This window comes from Sitophilus oryzae, unplaced genomic scaffold, assembly GCF_002938485.1.
Source record: "Sitophilus oryzae breed Bouriz unplaced genomic scaffold, Soryzae_2.0 scaffold_1396_pilon_pilon, whole genome shotgun sequence".
NCBI classification, from domain to species: domain Eukaryota; kingdom Metazoa; phylum Arthropoda; class Insecta; order Coleoptera; family Curculionidae; genus Sitophilus; species Sitophilus oryzae.
In genome coordinates, this window is record NW_022146055.1 from 13,221,683 (window position 1) to 13,240,917 (window position 19,235).

The 19,235-nt window shown below is 32.7% G+C and overlaps 1 protein-coding gene across 6 annotated transcripts in view; it reads left to right on the forward strand.

Annotated features, from left to right (window-relative positions):
* LOC115876062 (ephrin type-A receptor 4-A) overlaps positions 1–19,235 on the forward strand; it is a 701,832-nt gene that overhangs the window by 553,062 nt on the left and 129,535 nt on the right. The window lies entirely within an intron of this gene.

Here is a 19,235-nt window from a genome sequence, read left to right on the forward strand (position 1 = left end):
GAGACAGAAACAACACAGGAACAGAGCAAGCGAATATACTAACTAATTCGGTCGAGGTCCTTTCCCGTTAAACTGAAATAATTTGCAAATTGTATTTCGAACGGATAATTCAAATGGAAGTCTTAAGGCATTAGATCGAATTCAGGAGCGTAGGTTAATTCAATGGGATTGTGCGGAGTATATTTCGTAGTTTCAATTAATATTGTTTTAAATAATAGAAACGTCTGGAGCAGGCAACGTTCTAAAAACCTTTCAAATTAAGTAATTTTCGGTTACTTAACCTTTTGTGTAATTTATTATTTTTTCTTTAAAAATGAACTTAGTAATTGATAACAAAAGATAAATTATATGTTTTTTTTCTTATTTCTGCATATTTGACTGATTATTTTGAAAAAAAACTATCGATTGGATAAAACTGTCGGTTTATTCTCCTCGTACCGATATACCTCACCATACTCTCCTATTATTTGGTAGATATGAAACAGTAAATTGTCACGTGACAGCTTTATTGTACTAGTGTCTTCCCCAATACACCGATATATAGATTAATGATATCCTACACCAATAAAGACAATGCATCGATTACCAACAATATCGCCTTGTGTGACATCCTTTAGGTTTCATTATATTTTAAAATTTATTTTTGTACCTGCCAAATCGATTTTTATTGTATTATTTGCATGCAATTAAGTAGATAGCAAATAAAAATAATTACATTATATTTTTATTAAATCTGCCTTAGGATCAAGACGATTAGAAACTCTAGATTAACAGTCAAAGTTATTTTATCTTGAACTCATGTGCAAAAAAAGTGAAAATAAAACACTAATTTACCACGATATAGCAAAACACTTTACTTTTAACACTGGACGCGCGTTTCGTTAACCATATTAGCATCATCAGCAGATGGTTAACAGTATTAACACTGAGTAGACATGATGTGTTAGTTGTTTAACTTATCCTTAGATTTTTATATTGTGTTAATTGTCTTTTCCTGCCTACAATCTTATTTATAATATCGTTGTTAATGTGTTTTTAATATTTTTTGCTGTAATTAATGTTTTTTTTTAATATCGCATTTACTTAAAACTATAATATGCACTTTATCTAAAGAAGAAAACTTTCGACCAATGTGTACTACTAGTCATGACCTATGCATGCGAAACCTGGACACTTAAAACGGACATTATAAGGAAACTGCTGGTCGTACAAAGCTCAATGGAACGAAATATGCTGGGAATAACCAACAAAGATAGTGAAAGAATAGAGTGGATACTACAAAAGGCCCAGGTAATAGATGTCATTCACAGAATCAAATCCCTCAAGGGGCAATGGGCAGGATACATGGCAAGATGAACGGACAACAGATGCATCACAAAAATTACAGCGTAGTACCCACGAGGAATTCAGAGACCTAGGAGGAGACCAAACCTGAGATGGATACTAGGAAATTAGCAGGGATAACTTTGGCCCGCATAGCTAACAATAGACAAAAATGGGCCCAACTACAAAGGTAGTAACTAAATATGTGAGGGAGGCTACACCACAATTGGAAATGATGTAGAATTATTATGAAGAGTAAAATTTTTAATTACTTTGTTGACCTATGTGATGAAATATTAGAATAAATTTTTAATAACTATACAAGCTTTTTAAGGGTTTACTAATTTTTAAGAGGACGATTCCTAGGTTAATTTGAGGTAGAAAACTTCCTATGAATCATAAATGTCCTTAACGTGTAAGATATTAGGTAGTAAAATAATGAGTAACGAAAAACTCTTTTGTTGTACTATTATAGATATTCTCCATAAAATTTGATACTTGTTTTTCATATAGCAAAGTGCATTTTTTGATGATGAGACATTTTTTTCAGTTTCTAGTAGTGTTGTATTTTTCTTAAAACAATAGTGTATTGTTTCATTAGGAGTAAAAGTGATCCTTTTTGTAGCAAAGCCGTACCCTTTGACATTGCAGGCGAGGTACAAAAAGTCATTTTTACTCAGAATAGAACATACTATTCTTTTTAACGTCACAGATAATTTTTGAAACAAATTCAAACGTTGCAAATAATATAAAAATATTTAAAAGTAATACCTTGTAAGTAATTATATATGGAGAAACTATGATTACACTCGTTGAATTTAACAATTCGAGTCATTTTACTAATATATTTTCGTACTTTTGTGTTTAGGCGTACAAGTGCTTTACTTTTATGCTTATGTGTTAAAATGACTTTTTTCTACGACTAGCCTAGAAAATGTAGTTTGACACACGGAAAACTCGATCTGAAATTGGCGTTTTGCAAACTGTTGTGTGCTAAGGATTTAGCGCACGACATGTGTCATTTTGCACTCGACATGTTCCAATTTTAACATTTTTAACCTCCAATGTTTAGTTGAAACGCCAAACGCAACGCAGCCGTCAGAAAAGTGTCATCATTACGTCGCAAATTATTTCACAAAACTGGCAAAAACTGAGTGAGTCTGCTGCTAATTGTAGTAGTAGAAAAAATAGCGTAAAAAACTCGTTCGAAAACTTCTTTGTACACTCGTTCGACTAGTGGCTCTTGCCCGCGGCCCGAGCCAACAAACTGTCGAACTCGTGTGCAAAACGTCGTTTTCGAAACTCGTTGTTTAGTATACTATTTTATATTGTCAATAACGTCGCAAAATTAATACTTTTATGACTTTAAAAAAAAAGAATTTTTAGAATCCTCATTCATTAGAGAATGCCATCAACAGATGATTAGGGAACATACTGTACAAAACTAATTAATAAATACATTAAACATGTACTCTGATACGTTTATCCCCAAATACTTCATTACGAGTGTCATTCTTCCTAGACTTAGGGAAACGTTTGCTGCATAATATATTTCTTTTTATCGTTTTTTTTTCCTATTTACGTTTGACGTTCTGGTGCATAGATTGCACTGGCAATATTTCATCTGTCACGGTGCAAAGTAAGAAAGGACAATGCGAATATAATGATCCAAAGTCAACAGATGTTCTAGATAATAAAGGAAAAGGGGACGGTTTAGGAAGGAGGGCGATAAGCGACATGTAACGATTACACACGCGTTTCTTTTCATCGTTGCAATCTATTTCGCAGTTTTTATCGGCACACATAAGGTTTAATGTTACGAAAAAACATTTTCAAAATTGTTATCGAATGGAATAATAATTTGATTTCAATAAGGTTTGAGATTATTACCAAAATTTAATTTAATGATTTACAGGATGAGTCTTAAATAAGTGCTAATCATTTTAAGGGTGGTATATAGGCCCTATTTTGTTTCTTCTTTTTATTAAAGACATTGCTAATATAAACATCAGTGGTAAAATATGTCTTTTTGCGGACGACACTAGCTTCAGTTGCAGCAACAAGGACGTCACAGCATTTCATAGAATTATATCAAATTACTTAATCACCATTAAACCTTGGTGCGATTCGAACCTCCTGAGTCTCAACATTTCTAAAACTAAAGCTTTGTCGTATAAAAACTCGCAGCAGCCTTTTGTACTTAACAACACCACCATTGACGTCGTAAAATCTGTAAAATTCTTAGGGCTTGTTGTAGACCAGTGATTCCCAAAGTGGTCCAGGTGGACCCCCAGGGGTCCACGGGAGACTTGCTGGGGGTCTACGTAGGCGTGAACAAAAAATGGGGGTCCCATTAAGATCTGTTTCTAAGGAGCTTAACTTGTCAGTGGCTAGAACTGTTTATTATGCACTTTTTGAGTCGCACCTCAGGTATGCCCTTCCATTCTGGGGTACGTGTTGTGCGACTCAATTTGACCGTATTTTCAAGCTCCAGAAGAGAGCTGTTCGATATTCACTGGGACTAAACAGCAGAAATCATTGCCAGGACTTTTTTAGAAAATTAAAAATATTAACTCTTCCTTCCTTATTTATATTTGAATCCGTTTGCCTAATAGTTACGTAAACATGTATCAGCTTCTCAAGAAAGGCCATCTCACACTTATCCAATCAGGAACGCGGAGCAAGATCTTTGTCTACCTACCTTTTAATACGTTTCTTTACATCTTCAGTTAGCATTGTTAGCTAAAAATTACATCCTCCGTACCTCCTTTCATAATTAGTTATATTTAACGAATTTAACTAATGATGGAAATGAATATAGGTTTTCTAAAGTTATGTCAAAATATATACCATCCTGGACTCTTTATCTACGTGGTCTGTATTTTAATGCATGGGACAGAGATAAATATAAATGACCGGTTGACAGACAGAGAGACAAAATAAAAAGCGGCATACAATGTTGCCGGTTTTTGCGGGTGTAGAAAAATGTGCGTAGAAAAAAAATAAAACTATTTTAAAAACTTTCATGTACCTATATATACTACTGAAATGACAATAATATATCTAAGCTAAATATAATCAATTACAGCTGTGGTAAAATGAGTAACTAATTGCTAAAAATAAGGTTCCAATTCTAGATGCAACATTTCTCGTAAACGCCTCCTTGTGCAGTTTGAAATTTTGATTCAAAATCCGGTAAAATCCTTAGGAGAAATATATCAACCCAACTTTTTTTTTGAAATATTAAGCTGTCTACATCACTGTCTTACGCCTTAAATTCCAGACCACGCAGTTTCAATGACCAGATCAGTATAAGTACATAAATCAAATAATATGAGAACAACCACTTGAATAGGTCAGTAAAAAGCATGTAAGACACACACATTAAATGAAATATCTTAAATAAAATTGCATTACCTGCAAGTGACAAAGCTGAGCTCGTTAGTATAGTGCTCCTAATTAACTGACATTTTAAATAGGTCGAGTGGTAAATAATAGTAGTTAAGAGCTGCTACTTTCAGCACTTAAATGCTGAATGAGTCCTGGAAATATTTAATTCACGTCAATAACTACGCGTAATGGGCCGGTAATTTTACTTTCTACCTTTTTGTTGACATACATAACTGTACTATCATGAAAAATACTGTCGAAATTACTGTAGCATTAAATTATTTAGTTGAATATTGTATAAAGTTATTCCCAGGCGTAATTTTAATAATGTGGGAATAGTAAGTATACCTTTAAGTCAAAATTACTTTAAAATAGTAAAAAATGTCAGCCTCAGAGTATTTAACGAAGATCTGAAATGATAAAAATAATTTAAAATATATTTTTTTATAAATCTTCTTCTTTCTTAAAGCTACGAAATATATGTATATCTCTGTAACTGACTTAATAGCACAACAAAACTAGATAGATTGACAAGTTTTGAATTTTTTGGAGGTCGTCTGACCAAATTATCTCTTCTTTCTACATTAATTTTTTCTACATTAATTTTATAATTATTATTTTATAATTATTATAAATAAAAAGATAACAACCTATAAAAAAATGTATTATAACCAGAAACCACTTTTTTGGAACACTACTTTCAAAAAAATAATATTCTTATAATTCTAAAATAACGAAATTTGGTATGTTAGACATAAATTAGGATTGATTGACGTATTCAATTGTTCTCGGTCACTTCCTGTTTCACCGGAATTGACTACAACTTTTGATTTTTAAACGGCCCCTCGGTATTTTGTTACACTTTATTCGATCGAAAATGATACTCTGAATAGAATGACATATCAGATGTCATCTTTTAACATTATAGCATATGTTTTCTTTTAATTATAACATATGCGGTTTATAACGACAATTTACCAATTACGACTCGAAGTACCAAGAATGGGGTACCAAATTATTCGTAAAAAAATGCCTTTTCCAAATATACTAATGAGCCACCCTCGTTCCATTTAAAAATATTGAGATATGATTAAAAATATGATTTGGGCATCTTTTAACCGGCCTAGACAAGACACTAAAATCATCAGACGATCAAATATATTTTTCCAAGGCTCCTTGATTAAAAGTTAGTATTTTTAACATAGCCACTCTAGATTGGAATTTAAAATACAATTTTGTTCTAGCGAAAATGTCAAAAATTGACATATGACATCTCATTCTATTCAGAGAATAATTTTCACTAGTAATACCACTAGAGGTCAAATTATTTCCGGAAATTTTTTCGACATCATGAATATTTTGAAATCCCGAGTCGAAGACGAGGGATAATTTTCTAAAAAATTGATTGGATTTAATTTGACCTCGTGTGGTATTCGGTAAGAAAATTCCACACCAAATTGTGTCTGAAAATCAAATAATTAAAATGTATTTTTCGATTTTTGGTCGAATTGATTATTTAGTTACTATGATAACTAATTGACACCCAAACCTAAAAACTATTTCAGTTTTGAAGCTGTCAAGCAAAAAAAAACACGGCTTAAAAAAATGTTTCGTTTCGGTCATGAAAGCAAAGAAAATATTCGCCAAGAGATCAAGCAGTTGACACCCGCGAATACTAGGAAATCGAACTCAAGCGTATGGAAGCAGTTTACAAACTTTTATCTCAGCTTTGTAATTGAAATGTATCAAAATGATCATGTAAACAAATAAAAACCAGACTCTCAAAAAGATATTCTGTCATTATAAACGTCAAAAAACTTCCATTATAATTCGCTGTTGGGTGACCACAAGGAAAAAATGTTCTCTACAATTTATCCGTTGCCATGGTGATTTGCCAAAAAAACACGTTTTGATTGGTTAAAAATTACAGGTGTGGAATTTTCTATCGAATAAAGTAAAAAAATACCAAGGGTAGCAAAAATCAGTAATAAAAATCAAAAGTTGTAGTCATTTCCGGTGAAACAGGAAGTGGCCGAAAACAATTGAATACGTCAATCAATCCTAATTTATGTCATATACTAACATACTAAATCTCGATTTCTTATCAGAAAAAATAAAAAAGTTATAGGGGGTGAGCCCCTTTTGAGACGCGTCCGGTATAGACTTGAAACAATCAATATGGTTAAATGAATATTTTTTTGTTTAGCACTACTATATTTTTTCTGAATTTAGCGTTTATTTTGGAACGCCGGCACTGGTTTGATCCTGACAAAACCCTGCATCCCGATGTAATTCGCGCGCCCTCTTTACACGAGGGTAGACGATAATATGATTAGGTACCTGACGTTGATTTATATGGTAAATAATAGCAAATAACAGCTCTGCGCTTGGGGAAATTCCACCGGTGTAACACGTGAACTCGACCCCTTTCCCCTCGCATACCCTAACTTTTCTTCACCATCGTCTTCCCCATCTTATATCCCTCTCCCCTTCTGTCCAGATCCCCCTCCAGCGAGAATTAGCGGCCGCCAAAGGCTACACCGTCTTGAAGGCTTCGAGACAAGGAGGAACTCTCCCCAGCCTTGATGAGTTTAGTATCTCCTTATTTACCGCAATGCTACGCGAAATTCGGCAAAATGGCGTTGAGGAGGGTTAAGTTGTTAGCGAAATTGAAAGGTTCAAATAGTTGTAACTCAGTTAGCAACATGTACAGTCGCCCTTTTGTTGCTTAATATATTCCGAATGAGCGAACGCTCAAATTGACTGCGTTGATGGCGAAATTTTCGGCAAACTTAGGAATGTTCGGTATTAGTGTGTTTACTCGGCGTTCAAGTTGGGAGCAAAAAGTAAATATGACAAATTGGCAGGGCGTTCTCTACATTGACAACTAGAGAAATTGTAATTTAATTACTCATCCGATGTTTATAGTATTTCTGTTTATAGAGAAAGTTATGGTCTTAATAATTGTTTTGTTTTGACTTTAGAGGAATTTTAGGAGCCTCTGAATGCGTCTGAAAATGCATCATTCGGGAATGTGACCATCTACCAATAAAATATACCAAACTATTATTATAATATTTCCTGATTGATAACATTAAATTGATGGATTTAAATTAATTTTACGTTGTTTTTACCATAGCAACTGTTAAAATTGCCTTATATCTATCAAAAATAGTAGATAAAATGATACTTTAACAGCGAGGATAGGTTAAACACTTTATTTCTTCTCGCACGTTTTTTAATTGCTTCCATTTTTGAAAATTTTTGTATTCCTTTTCATAAGTTATTCGGGATTTAAATGGAAGTAGTTTGGATATGGCGTTTGTCGCCTCAGCTTGAATATCTGTTGGTAATTTACTTATTTCGTTTTGAGCCATTTCTGGCTCCAATTCAATCAGCAATCGACAACAAAGAGAATTAAAAAACATTGTACTCAAAACTGACAACTAAAGAGACAGGTTTATTTATTTGGCAAATTACATAGAAACCAACGCCAACCCAGCGCAATATTTCTTCTACTCGTAATAAATTCCTTGAAATAATAATTTCTGAATATTTTTTAAAACGTAACTCGCATGGAAAAAAATATTGTTTTATACACCACGATAAAATTGCATTATCGTCTCCCGAAATTAATTCACTCGCTAAAATACCTTCTTATCGTCTTGTATAAAAAATAACTATTATATTTCTACATTTTGGTACTGATAAAATGTATAAAGCCTACTTATTTTTATTGGAAGTTTTAGCAATATATTAAGGAATCATTATGAAGAAAATATTATTGGAACTAGCGACGTAGAATTTCCAGTCTATAATTATTGTGATTTTCCACTACAACCCTGAGTAAAACTAAACATCTTTTTAAGAATTATCAACTATAACCTAAAGTTAGTAAGTCACAACCTTGGTAAGTAAATACATTAGCCAAGTTTAGACACCATTTTTATTAAGAAAAGCAAATATTTTGGTACTTTCTTCTTCTTATCACGCCCTCTCCTGTCGAAGGTTGGCGATCCAAATGGCAATTGTGGCTCTGGAAACTGCAGCCCGGAAGATTTCTGCAGACGAGCGTCTGCAGACATCTCCTCAAATCTTTTAGCCATGAGTTCTGGTGTCTTCCTACTGATCTTTTCCCTTGCACTTTGCCCTCTATTATGAGGCGCAGTTTTTCGTATCTACCACCTCTCATCACATGACCCAGGTATTGCATTTTTCTTCCCTTGATGGTGTTCAGTATCTCTTTTTGTTTCTGCATACGCTGGAGTACCGCATCGTTGGTCCTTTGTACCCATGAGATTCGCAGCATCCGTCTGTATAGATACATTTCAAAGGCTTCTATTCTTTTTTCGGTCTGTGAATCCAGTGTCCAGCTCTCAAATCCATAGAGTAATACAGAGAATACGTAGCATCTGGCCATTCGAGTTCTGAGTTCCGCACTGAGGTCTCGTCTTGTAAAAAATAATTTCATTCTCACGAAGATTTTTCTCGCTTGCTCAATCCTTGAAAATATTTCTCTTTTCGGGTCGCACTGACTATTGATGTTAGCTCCTAAAAACTCTTTTGAGGTTACTTGTTCGATTGTTTGTCCCTTGACACGCAGGTGTGCATTTATTGGAGTCTTAGAAAAGACCAATACTTTGGTCTTGGAGACATTGAGATGCAGTCCAAACATCTCACTATAGTGGACTACGGAATCTATAGTGCTTTGCAGTTCTTGTATATCGTTGGCTATTATAACCGTATCATCGGCATATCTGATATTATTTATTGGAATTCCATTGAACTTGATTCCGCCCTGGATTCGATCCAGTGCTTCTCTAAATATAATCTCCGAGTAGAGGTTAAACAGGAGCGGAGACAAGACGCAACCCTGCCGAAGACCCCGTCTGATTTGTATATCTTCCGATGTTGACTGCTTCATCTCAACTACCGCCGTTTGATGCCAATAAAGTTCTGATATGAAACGTAGGTCTTGTTCGTCAACTCCGGTTGTTCTTAGAATTTTGATCATCTTCTGATGATTAACACAATCGAACGCCTTACGATAGTCTATGAAGCATGCAAATACATTCACATTCATGTCTCTACACCTCTGTGTCATTACATTTAGGGAGAATAGTGCTTTAGGCGTTCCGAGTCCGTTTCTGAAGCCAAACTGGATGTTGTCCATCTGATTTTCACACTTCTGGTAAATTCGCGTGTGGATGATTCTAAGAAAAGTTTTTGGTACTTACGGTTGTGTTATTTAATGAAATAAAAAGTGTATAATAGTTGTTAATATTTATTAATGCTTGCTAAAACGCCACAAATAAGGAAACTCCATGCTGACCAATATTATAAATCAAAAATATTATAAATATTTACCCTCATTATTTTACTTTTATAAAGAATATATTATACATTATTAAATCGATTATTTTTCTTACATGATTATCTAGCTATAAAATCACAAAACTGTGTAAGCCATATGTAAAGATTTTATGCTACTACATTACTGCTAGTTAATATTAAAGACTATGCGGTTATCTGCCATTTTATTTATTTATTGCGACCTCAAGAACACATTTCTTGTTGTGTAGGTGCTTTAAGTGATCGCCTGCCACATGTTTCAACTTTGAACATACTACTGTATCATGCATACAAGACGGCGATTGAAGTATTTAACGTCAGAAGCTTTTAATAATTACGACTCTTATTGTAGGTTTTATTTATGGTAGTTTCTGATATGGTAATGTCTAAATCTGAGAATTTTGTACACGGAATTCTGCAACGATTTCAAAACCGATTAATAAACAATTAATTTATGACAAATTCTGTCGATTTACTTTTATACGGTGTATGCTAGTTCTAAATATAAAATAGAAGATATTTTGAAGGAAACAAGAAGCCTGCATCAGTCATATCACTTCTAATTAAATATCTTTTTCGTACGTTTCTTTGATGTTAAAGGACGCAAGTTGTAAATGCCGGAATGTTTTGATGCATAGTCAGTTTTATTATGTAATGTTACTTGACATTTAAATTTTTGAAACGTTTACTTGAAATGTATGAGCTCTTTCATTTACGTACAAAATTGGTTTTGTCAAGACATTTATTACTTTTCCTTTGATCCACTAGAGCATTAAACTAGAACCATGCTGGAGATCTTTTTCCATTGTATGTTGTAAATATAGATAAATTATTTTTAACTACCCAATCATGCTTATTTGTCCAAAATATATAGATACACATGAAGAAAAAGTTTTTGTATAAAAATACTTGTTCATATTAAACTACTAATAAGACTGTTACAGGGTAATTTTTGTAAAATTAGACCACAATATCCGTTTCCCAAAATGAATTTTACGTTTTGAAGCTTCCCTTATATATCATCATCATCATTTGCAACTTTTTCAACCATATCTATCATCTCTTTATAGTTGGGCCCATTGTTGTCTATGGTTGGCTTTGCGGGCCCAATTTATCCCTGCTAATTTCTTAATGGGCCTGATGAATAAAGAGACGCAGTTGATTATCTATAGAACTATCTTTGTTGGTTGTTTATAAATTGTATAAGTCTATTTTAAGAAATTTAAGTAAAAGCATTTGCTTAACTTTTATTCGTAAGACCCAAATATATCATCGTCCCATCACAGGTTTAGTCTTCTTCTAGGTCTCTCAATGCCTCGTGGGTACCATGTTGTAGTTTTTGTGGCCCATCTGTTGTCCGTCCTTTTTGCTAGATGACCTGCCCATCACTTGAGGGATTTGATTCTGTGGATGACATAAGTTACTATGTATATATGTTGGAGGCAGATGCCGAATTCGGCCTGTCCGAAATAATTAGATATATGGCGATTTGTCCATACTAAACTTGCCAGATGCGTGCAACTTCGTGGTTATAAATAGTCTTTATTTAACTTCTTTGCGGAGGGGGTTAATCTTTTTTTGGTATAATATAACAACAAAAGATTAACACCCTCCGCATAGAAGTTGAAACCAATGCAATCAAAATTCTTTCGCGTAACTTTGTGGATATAGGTAGGTATATTTAATTATAATCGCCATGTGTCTAATTATTTCGGACATAGGCCGAATCTGCCTCTAACATATATACTCTATACGGCTCTATACGGCCTCTCTTGGTTATTCCCAGCATATTTCGTTCCACTGAGTGTTGTGTGACCTACAGTTTCCTTATAACGTCCGTTTTAAGTGTCCAGGTTTCGCATGGATAGGTCATGACTGGTTGTGGTCGAATGTTTTCTTCTTTATATAAAATGACGTTCTAGATTTGAATATGATTGAGTTTCCTCCATAAGTACTCCATGCTAACTTAATTCTTCTGTTGATTTCTGATAGTCAACAGAGTAATTGTATCCCTTGTTTAAGGGGGGGTCAAAGTTTAACAATTTGATTTTTTTATTAATGTTTAAATGTATGTAATGCTATTTTGTTTTAGGTTAGATCTCAGTTTTTTGTTATATACCTAGATGATTCCATTCTAACTGTATATTTTTTTATGTTCTATAATATGATTTGCTCATACTGATTGTACATTTTCAATATATTCATGGAATTTTTGTATCAACATAATGCTCACCAAATATTATATTTTTCGTCGCATGCTTTTGAAAGAAAGTTTACAATATCTCACTTAAAAATCAGTATCTAGAACTTGAAGCCTGTAAATTTGTATTTTTTGCTTTAAATGTTAATGTGGACGACAATGATGTGTTATTTACTATAGCGAGTATCCAGTATAAAATATTTTTTTTTAAAATGTATTCTGTCTTTTGTTATACGTAGCTACAAAAACTGACGAAGATTTTTTTTCCCGATGTGGAAATATAAAGAGAGTAATTTTTGTCCCTGCTGTGCCTTACATTTATTTAATCAAAGAATTTCCCCATTCAGCACAAAACGGTTTTCTTATACAATATTAATGCGGCACGAGGGCATCCGGAGAGGAAAAAAGACTAACAACAAAAACACCATAAATTTTGGCGTTGGAGATTGAAAGGCCGGCCCAGCCTTTTCGAACTTCCAAATCAAGATAAAAAACACGATAAAGATGTCGCTTTCTTCGGAATGTTTCCTTATGTATGTTAAATAGGCCTTATAAAGGTAATGGGGCAGTTTTCGCAAGAACCACGCACGTTGGAAATTACGTTATATATTTCATTTGGGTGAGATTGATTTATGATATTATAGTACACTAACGATTTTAATAATTAACCAAATTTTGTCTACCTCTTATACAGGGTGTCCCAGAAATGCAAGTATTTTAACTGGTAGTATAGTTTAACCCCAGAAACACGCCTATGAGGTTTTTTCGCGAATTTTTTTTTTAAATTCGAAATTTTTTGAGTTTTTAGTTAAAAAACATAGTTTCTTGATAATATGGCAACATAGGTATTAGATTAAAATTCGAAGAAAGAAAATCCAGAAAAGATCCAGGGGTTCTCAAAAGTTTAGCAAAAAATATATTTTTTTTAGTTTTCAAAGTAAAATAACTCCGATATTTTGGACTTATTTGAAAAACGATAAAGAGAAACTATGTTTCTTTTAACGAAATCTACCAGCCCTTAAACTACTTGCACTTATTTCTGGGACACCCTGTATAAAAGAATGTATTAATAGAATGAATGAAATCTTGAGTTTAAAACTAGCCAAGTTACTTGACTATAGTTTTAAAACCAGCTCTTTTTTAGCATACTAGCAACATGCAACTTTGCTTGCAATGTAAGTGTGAGGTCATGTAAAGATGCCTGTGCTGGTGCACTTATTCAGTAACTATTATTGTCAACTTAAACTAATTATTTATAATATGGTTCTTTGGTATTTAGCAATTTTTTATGAAACTTCACTTTGCGACATAATGAGTAACATTAGTGGAAATACTGATTACTGTTTCTCTTAATACTGATTAGTGTCTACTGTGTGTTACTGTACTTACTCTAGTAAGTCTGTATAAGTATCTTCCTAAAAAATTGAAAAATGTCAGTAAATAGTAGATTAAGGGTGGCTGCAACGACATCCCGTAATCCTGCTGTTAAAATAAAACAACTGATTTTTATATATTAAAACCAGCTGTTAAGTTTTAACAGCAGGACGACATCGACAGGACGTCGTTGCAGCCACCCTAAATAATTTAATCTACTGTTTTGAAAACAGTAGATTAAACTAATTAATATCCAACTCAATGATTATCAGGAAACTACCTGTATCAAAATTAACAGCAATTTTAATAAAGTGACATATTTAAAAAAACAGTTTAATCAAATTTTGTTTTTAGCTTGCATACTAACCAGCTAGATTTTAAACTAGCTACTGGTTACCGTTTATTTTCCAAGAATGGGCGTTTTAGGTAGTTTACATAATTACTGGTTAGTTTCATTAACTAGTTAACTAGTCAGGTAATCATTTTAGGTTTACATATATAATAAATATAACTATAGATATAGAAACAGAAGATACAAATCAATAAAAGCATATAGAAATCACAATTATAGTCGTAAACGTTTCTTCTCCTACATTCTGGTGGCAAATTGGCAATTTTCGGAAACTAATTTCGGTTAATATTGATACCTAATGTGGCACATAATTCGGGAGGCCAATTTTCACGCAGGATCCTCTCCAAGCGTGCAAAACCTCCCTCAAGGCTATTATTTAGCCGCAACCGATTCCCCGCATAAGAATTCCACCGAAAATCCGGAAATTATTTCGTCTCGCCGATCAGTTTTATGTACTAGAAAAACTTCAAATCGGAAAAAATATTTTTTTGCGTCCATTGACTGTGCCCTCAAAGCGATGCAATTATTTCGTTTTGATGGCCGATGACTTAGGGCATTAAATTAGATTGATTTTGGGATTCAATGGACTGAATACCTTTTGGGATCTATCGTAAAGTCATCAGCCAAATAAAGTAAATTCACAACAAGGGCAAGTCGCCGTCGATTTGTATTTTTAGTTGCGTTTCTTTTTCAAGAAAAATCCTTTTCTACAGGGTGGTCCGAACTGTATTCCGGAAACTTCGGCAGCATATTCTGCAGATAAAAATAAATGAAAAAGCTCGTATAAATGTAGGTCCTGAAATGCTTAGTTTCGGAGATACAGTGTGTATAAGTTTTATTTTGATATGAATCATTTGATATTTTGATTTTCTTCAAATAATTTCTCTACCAACTTCAATATTTTGATGAAAATTGGCGTCTGGGAGTTTTTTGACTTGAGAAATTTGATTTTCCTGTCAATATGACTCCTACTTGTAGAGGGCGTAACTATTGAGTAAAAAAAACACTGAGTAAAAAAATATACATTTATGAGGTTTTTTACATAAAAAAGATTCCTTCGTAAAAATCGCTACGAGTAATGGTTCTGGAGATATCTGGAATCGAAATTATCAATATCATCATTGACATAAACATGTTGACTATTAAATAGTTATTAGTCTGAAATCATAAATTTGAATGTTTTTGTGCCAAAAGTTCAACAGAGACTGTTCTATCATTATTTTTTCGCAGAAAAATTTATGATAAATTTAAAAAAAATTCTTCTTTCCCGAATTTATTATATCAGTCAACGTGTTTATTTTTTGTCAATATAATGACATGTATTGACTATTTCCACTCTATATTTAGAGTTTATCTTAAGAACGATTTCTCGTAGCGATTTTTACCCCGAGACATTTTTTACGTAAAAAGTCACGGAACTGTATATTTTTCACTCAGTAGATTTATACAGGTATGGACGAAAATTTATTATTCTTCAAAACAGTTAAAACACATGTATTTCCGAAAATTCCCTTACAAATAGGAGTCATATTGGCATCAAAATAAAATTTCTCATGTCGAAAAACTCCCAGATGCCAATTTTCATCCAAATATTGATGTTACTTCAGGAATTATTTGTAAAAAACCGAAATAAAAATGAAACTTCTACACCCTGTATCTCCGAAACTAGCATTTTAGGACATATGTTTATACGAACTTTTTTACTTATTTTTATCTGCTGAATATGCTGCCGAAGTTTCCGGAATACAGTTCGGACTACCCTGTATGTTCTGTGTCCTGTGTCAATGATTGATACTAATTTTCATATTTTAAATATAATATCCGGTATATTATGCAAGTTTTGGATTCTTTGCAAAATTTTAGTCATAATTCTTATAGCACGTCCTCTTTCTATTTTTTATAGTTTATTAATAATAATTTAATTATTAAACTTTACCTTAAAATTTAGTAATTATTTAATAATAAATATGTTAAACCATTTTAATAATATTTTATCACTAAGTTTAGTTAGCTCATTCATTATTTTAATTGTTTTTTTGTTGCAGGTGAGTACTAGCTACTGGAAAGTGTCAATGTGGAGAAGCAGAAGGTTTTGGTAATATAATGTAGCATTTAATAATTAAACAATATACAGGGTGAGTTTCCTACGATGTTCCCTATGGGTATCTCGGAAACTACTGGAGATAGAGAGTCGGTTACAAATGGGGAAAGAATTGCAGTTTTGTGGGGTCATAAATATGCGCCTTTTAGATTTTTGAAAAAGTTCATGGCTTACTAGATATTTCGGAAAAAACAAATTTCGGCTATTTTAAAAATTGTCCCTAACTCCATTATAAGCTGTTTTAGACAAAAAACAAGTAAACTTGTTTCCATGGCTAACTAAGTGAAATTGTTTAAAAATGATAAGAATTGGCTATAACTCTGTAATTTTTCGAAGAAAACACATTATAGCTTATATCGCTAAAAAGCTTAAAAAATGGCGCATTTTGTGAAGTCATGGCCAACTATGGTTTCCATTTAAAAAAACATATGTTTGTGTCATATGTCAAAAATGACAGGCTTTAAAAAAAACGGGGGGCACAGTCTCCTAAAGGATGTGATTATCTACAACTTTCATCTGAAAACTTTTTGTCTAAAATAGCTTATAATGGAGTTAAGGACAATTTTTAAAATAGCCGAAATTTGTTTTTTTCGAGATATCTAGTAAGCCTTGGACTTTTTCAAAAATCTGAAAGGCGCATATTTATGACCCCACAAAACTGCAATTCTTTCCCCATTTAACCGACTCTCTATCTCCAGTAATTTCCGAGATACCCATAGAGAATATCGTAGGAAACTCACCCTGTATTTACATATCACTAATATACTTTTATTCTAGTAATTTTTATCGTAAATGGTTCTTAAAATACACTCAGATGCAAGAAAAACGCAACGGAGAAATTTTTGGTCAAATTTAAAGTGTTATATTTTTGTTATTTTTAGCCCTATTTTCATTAGCAAACGGTATATATTTATATCAACTTTAATTCGTAAACTAAGTTTTTTATAAACTTTAATATTTGGCATATTATACAGGGTTAATCGAGGGGTTGTTGATCAACAGTTGCAAACTGATCACGATAAATTTGCCACTTTTTCAACTATCATTTCTTTGTGAAGTTATTTTTAATATGACAAGGCAGCTTTGGTTATTATTTCGAACTATACTGGGTGCGTCTCAAAAGTGGCTCACCCCTATAACTTTTTTATTTTTTTAGTTAAAAAATGAGATTTGGTATATTAGAATTTGACATAAATTTGGATTGATTGACGTATTCAATTGTTTTCGGTCTCTTCCGGTTTCACCGGAAATTACTATAACTTTTGATTTTTAAATGGCACCCCCGGGATTTTTTTACTTTATTCGATAGAAAATGTAACTCTGAATAGAATGACATATTATATGTCAACTTTTGACTTTTACACATATGGTTTATTTCCAATTATAACTTGCGGTTTGTAAAGAAAATTTGACTTGAAATACTAAATGATTGTTCCAAATATGGTAATGAGCCACCCTCGTTCCATTTGAAAAAATGACTAAAAATACGATTTGAGCATTTTCTAACTGGCCAGGACAAGACAGTAAAAACATTAGACTATCCAATCTATTTGATAAGGCTCCTTGATGAAAAATTAGTGTTTTAAAGATAGCCATGGCACTCTAGATTGAATTTTAAAATAGAATTTTTTATTAAGCGAGAATGTCAAAAGTTGACATATGATATGACATTCTATTCAGAATGTCATTTTCTATCAAATAATGTAAAACAATACCGAGGGTGCCATTTAAAAATCAAAAATTGTAATCATTTCCGGTGAAACAGGAAGTGACCATAAACAATTGAATACACCAATCACAATCCTAATTTATGTTATATACTAATATACCAAATCTCGTTTTTATATCTGAAAAAAAAAAGTTATAGGGGTGAGCCACTTTTGAGACGCACCCGGCATATACTACTATGAACTATGAAATGCGCATTATGCTAAATTTGACCAAAAATTTCTTCGTTGCATTTTTTTGCATCTGAGTGTATAATATGTCTAAAACATGAATTTGCGTAAATGAAATAGACTCAACACTTGTAAGTAATTTTCTTCTACGAAATTCTTAAAATCTGTGTATATTTAAAACAATAACAATGTGGTCTAGAGGAATTTTAAACTAGAATCAAATAATTTAAGATTAAACGACTTACCTGTAAGGAAGTTCAATCGTAATTATACGACTGGTCCGTTCCGTATAGAACACCCTGTAGTTGCTGCAAAGCGCTGACAGTACACTAAGTTGAAAGAGAGAGAAAACATATACCATATCCACAGCCCACACAGCGGGTCCATTCATTACGCTTCGTGTAAAAGAGGAAATCGCGTAAATGGGTGGGCAACTCAAAATAATAATATAAGTAGATGTAAAAAAGAAATAAGAGGAGGGTGTGTTCTATACGGAACGGACCAGTCGTATAATTACGATTGAACTTCCTTACAGGTAAGTCGTTTAATCTTAAATTATACTTCCTGGTCCGTTCCTAATAGAACACCCTGTAGTTGTTTAAAGTTATTTAGCGATTTACGATGGGCAAAATACAATAGCATAATATGCTATGGAAAATAATGATATAATGTTGTTCTTGGAATATCTTTTTATTAAAAATAGATATATTTTTTGAAGCGAAATAATAATCATAATCAATAAAAATAACAATAATAGTAAAAACAAAAAACATATATACCTTAATCTAATGGTAATAATATTTAAAAAACCAAACAGTTAACTTAATCCTATGATATTTCTGGCAAAATCACCCTGATCTACAATGGGTCTATTATAATATTTAAAAAATATCTCGGACTCCTCAGACCAACCTGCTGTAGCTCTGATAGTATCAATGCTAGTACCTGCCTTGAAGGCTGCCGAAGTGGAAGCATGTCGTGTACTATATGCTGTAAAAACATCTGTATTGACCCCACTTCGTTTTAGTGTAGTTTTTATCCATCTTGATATTGTTTGTACTGAAGCAGATTTATGTGGACTCTTATGTGTAATAAAAAGACTGGAAACTTGATCTCTAATTATTTTAGTTTTTTCGATGTAGCATAAAAGTGTTGATGCTATACAGAGTTCAGGTTTGTCTGGGAAGAAAGGTATTATTATTTTAGGTTGCTGTTTTGAGGGCATAGATGTTTTTAAAATATCAA